The sequence below is a fragment of the Ricinus communis genome, chromosome 1 (genome assembly GCF_019578655.1).
Source record: "Ricinus communis isolate WT05 ecotype wild-type chromosome 1, ASM1957865v1, whole genome shotgun sequence".
In the NCBI taxonomy this organism is placed as follows: Eukaryota; Viridiplantae; Streptophyta; class Magnoliopsida; order Malpighiales; family Euphorbiaceae; genus Ricinus; species Ricinus communis.
The window spans coordinates 27490353-27495090 of NC_063256.1; the positions used below are offsets into that span (position 1 = coordinate 27490353).

Genomic DNA, 4738 nt, shown 5'->3' on the forward strand with positions numbered 1-4738 from the left:
TCTCTAAGTGTTAACTACCAGTCCTTACTATTCAATGTCCAGTTGTAACAAGCATTTCTCAATGTCAAGAAACAACCCAATAAACAATTAATTCAACGTCTCAAATTAACTGAATCAAACTTTTATTACTAAACAGCAAGAAGATTGCAAGAATGACAATTATAAAACTAACAATCAAGCATAATCCATCAACAAAGGTGAACCCCAATGGGTTCAAAAGATCTAGCTACTCATGTTCATGGTTAAAGCAATTAGGGAATAAAATAAGGAAAAACAAATTAAAGGCATGTACACCCTTCTCTTTCAAGCTGAATGAGAAACCCTAAAATTGTAAAATTCGAAATCTCAAACCTTAGTTGCCTCTTAAATGCTCCCAAAGTTTGTCTTGATCTTCAATTCGATGTTGGAACAAGTGAAATCCCCCATTCAATTGATGAATTTTGATCTCTCAAGGTCTACAATTGAGGTATAGGAAATAATTGATTAAGTGTGTGTCTTGGAATTGAGTCCAAAAATCGTCTCCCTTAAAAAAGAATTCAAAATCGCCTATATAGTTGATTCAAGATGGCCGAGTCCAGATCAGGATGATTCAAAGACACGAGTCCAGTCTGTCAACTCTGGAGTCTATCAGTCCGACTCCTTCCCCGTGCCCAAGCTCTGATCCATCACAGTCCGGGAGGCCGTGGTGGCTACCAAGTCGTGGCCGAAATGGCACAATTGGGGATAGCCTCTTGGTCATTCAAGACGGCCGAGTCCAGGCCGTGCTCAACCCTCCTGGGTGCTACTCCTCGCCTAACTGATGGATTTTGGTCCGTAATCACACGTATGTCCCTCGATTCACTGATGATGTCCTTCGAAATGACTCGAAATGAGAAAGGAAACAAAAGACAGGTGATTCTAGCATAAAACGGGATAATCATGCATAAAAAATGTAAACAATCGGGCATGAAAACATGTGTATTATGATGCTTATCACTACTCCAACACTTGCTCGTTTGAAAGCTCTTCCTCATCTCCTTGTAATGCTACCTGCAAAGGATCATCAAGCAATATTTCCTGCAAATGAGACTCAACCACATCATCCAGAATATCCATAGAGAACACAACATCATCATGGTCTAAAGAATGTCTCATAGTAGTAGCTAAGTCGAAGGTAATAGTCTCATCATCTACCCTAAGCTGAAGTTTTCCATCACAAACATCTATAATAGCCCTAGATGTTGCAAGAAAAGGTCTACCTAGGATCAAAGGCACAGTACTCTCACCTTCCATGTCCATAACTACAAAATCAACAGGAAAAATAAACTTGTCTACCTTAACAAGCACATCCTCAATAATACCCCTAGGAATCTTAACAGTCCTATTAGCAAACTGAATGCTCATCCTAGTAGGCTTAGGTTCACTCAAACCTAACTTATCAAATAAACTAGTGGGCATCAAATTAATACTAGCTCCTAAATCATCCAATGCACCACTAATAGACAAATCACCAATATTTTAGGGAACAATAAAACTCCCTGGATCTCTCCTTTTGAGTGGCAGCTTGTTCTGAAGAAGAGCTGAACACTCCTCATTCAGAGTCACTAGTCCCAAATCCTCCAGCTTCCTTTTGTTGCTCAAAATTTCCTTTAAGAACTTGGCATACTTCGGCATCTGCAAAATAGCCTCAACAGAAGGTAGGTTAATACGCAGTTGTTTAAACAAGTCAAGGAACTTACCAAACTGCTTATCAACCTTCTCCTGCTTAAGTCGAATAGGGTAGGGGACTGGTGGCTGGTACTCTCTCACAGGGCTCTTCTACCTGTCTTCCACTTTTTCTACTTCTATCACCTTAAGCTCTAGCTCATTCCTAGTTGGCTCATCTTGTATAGAAACATCATCATCATCAGCTAATGGTAAAGAACTAGATAACTGCTTACCTGATCGCAAGGTAATAGCCTTGCAATGCTCTTTCGGGTTTGACTTTGTAGTACTGGGGAGCGCTCCTTGTTGCCTCTCAGATAACCTCTTAGAAATCTGCCCAATCTGACTCTCCAAGTTCTAAATGGACGCCTGCTAATTTCTAAGAGTAGTGTCAGTCTACTGGAGCCTCGTCTCAGTAGACGTGACAAAATTCATCATCAGCTCCTCCAAGTTAGATTTCTTCTCGACTGGAGGAGGAAGTCGGTACGATGCGCTCTGAAAGCCTGGTGGACCCCGGATGTTGTTATTTCTCCAATCGAAGTTTGGATGATTATGCCACCCTAGGTTGTAAGTGTTGCTGTACGGGTTCCTTTGCTGCCTCGGGCCATTGCCCATATAATCTACTTGCTCAAGGTCAGTGGATAAAACAGAAAAGGAAGAAGGAACATAAGTACTAGCAAACAGACCTCCCGTATTATAGTTCGCATTGAAATGAGGGCCACCGCAAAACTCACAACTGCTCTGAGCTGCATGGGTTGGCATCTAGAGCTGGTCGATCTTTTTAGCCAATAGCTCCACCTGAGCTGCCAAGGCTGTTGTAGAATCTAACTGATTGACCACTCCCTGCTTCATTGGTCGGCTCCTAGAAGACTGCCACTGATAATTGTTCATGGTCATCTCCTCAATCAAGTTCTGAGCCTGCTCGAGTGTCTTACTGTTTAGCGCCCCTCCTGCTGCTGCATCAACCATTTGTCTAGTAGCAGGTTCAAACCACTGTAAAATGTTTGAACCTACATCTAGACTGGTAGATAGTGGTGTGGACAGCATCTCAAAAAGTCCTTGTACCTCTCCCAGGCATCATACATTCTCTTGTCGTCCATCTGCATAAAAGAAGAAATGTCATTCCTCAATTTAGCAGTCTTAGCTGGAGGTAAGTACTTGTAAAGAAATTTCTTAGCCAAAGAATTCCAAGTAGTGATAGTGTTTGGTGGAAGGGACTGTAAAGATCTCTTTGCTCTATCCCTCAAAGAAAATGGAAACAACTTCAGCCGAATGGCATCATCAGTAGTTCCATTTATCTTGAAGGTATCACATATCTCCAAGAAGTTAGCAATGTGAGCGTTAGGATCCTCGCTCGGCAACCCTCCAAACTGAACACTATTCTGAACCATATGAATCACGTTCGGCTTGATTTTGAAGTTGTTAGCTGCCACCGGCGGTTTGAGTATACTCGTTTGTTTCCCAACCAATGATGGTCTAGTAAACTCGTACATCGTTCTGTTGGCGTCTACCACAGCATTTCCATTATGATTCTCCATCCCTACTAGTCTATCAACAGGTATCTCAGCCTTAATCTCCTCCTCTACCGATTGCATACGCTTCCTCAAAAGTCTAAGGGATCGCTCTGGATCAGACAAACGCTCTACAAGATCAGAGCTAGAGCTCCTGATCATAAACTAGCTGAAATGGAAATCACAACCAACAAGGAAGGAATAATGAATAAATGAAATAAAAATAAAAAGAATAAAATATACAGAAAATAAAAAATGAAAGAATAGTGACTAAATTAACATAGGAAAAATTCACTTTAGTTCACCATTACAAAGATCCCTGGCAATGGCACCAAAAACTTGATGGGCTACTGATGCAACTACACCTAAGGCAGTGAACCAACTACCCTAGGGAATAGGTGAACCTAAAGCTACTACTGTACTAAGTGTTATCTAACTAAGGGTGAAAGGTCAACTAAACTGTAAACCAGAAATGATGAAATGCAAAATTAAAATGCCAAACAAACTGAAAAGATAATGAAGCAAACACAGGAAGAAAGCAAACCCAAAGAGGACCTATTTGTAATGGAATTACTAAAGGTGATTATCTTGATTACCAAATTGATTCCCCGTGTCTGAATCCTAGAATGTACTCGAATCCTCTCTCGAGCTCACCACGTTCCTAACTCTGGAAACTAAACGCTGGAATCTCTGCCTAACAATTAATCTCACAACAGCATTAAGATTTTATTTAAGTCTATTAAGAGTTGTTAATCCTTAATCCGGCTAGCCAATTAACCTTATCAAGTTCAAATTGTTTAACGAATTTCTCAATACCAATTAAACAATCCAACCAACATTCAACTCAACGTCTCAAGTAAAATGAAACAAACTTTTATTACTGAAAAGCAAGAAGGATTACAAATTGGTAATCTAATAATCAAAACAAATAAAAAACAATCCATCAACATAGGAACCCCAATGGGTTCGTCAGCTTTAGCTACTCATACACATAAAAAAACATAATTAGAAGAGAAGAAAAATAAAAATGAACTTGGAACATGTACACCCTTCTCTCGAATTAAAGTGGAAGCGCCAAAATCAGATTGAATGCTTCAGAATTCGTCTCCTCAATCTCTCAAACAAACTTGAATCTCCTTAAATTCATCCTTCAATATGTGAAAATGGTCTCCCAAGGTTTGTCAAGAAGTCTGGAAAGTAGAAGGTTGCGGGCGCGTAAAAGTCTCAAAATCAGAATGCCGAACCCTTCTCTCGAAAACTAAACTCATATATATAGGAAATGCATGCATGGGCCGTGCCATAGGGTGTGCCACGACCCGTGCTTGATGCATAGGCCGTGCACTGGCCTCAGAAAATGCAGTACTCCTAGAGAAATGACTATGTTGCCCTCACTTGAGCATGGGCCATACTCAAGCCCTGAAATCCACTCGGAAGTCTTGGTTAGGTCCTAAAGTCCTTTGATTTTTCTCCAAAAATGATATGTTGAGAGTCCAAATAACTTGAAAACACAAATAGATACCCAGTGTGGTGAATCTAGCATAAAA

General features: G+C 40.4%; 1 non-coding gene across 1 annotated transcript; it reads left to right on the forward strand.

Moving 5' to 3' along the window:
* The first annotated feature begins 2709 nt into the window (after positions 1-2709).
* Positions 2710-2816, forward strand: LOC112534187. The gene has a single exon (XR_003078492.1). It is a non-coding gene; the product is annotated as a small nucleolar RNA R71 (small nucleolar RNA).
* Positions 2817-4738: the final 1922 nt, after the last annotated feature.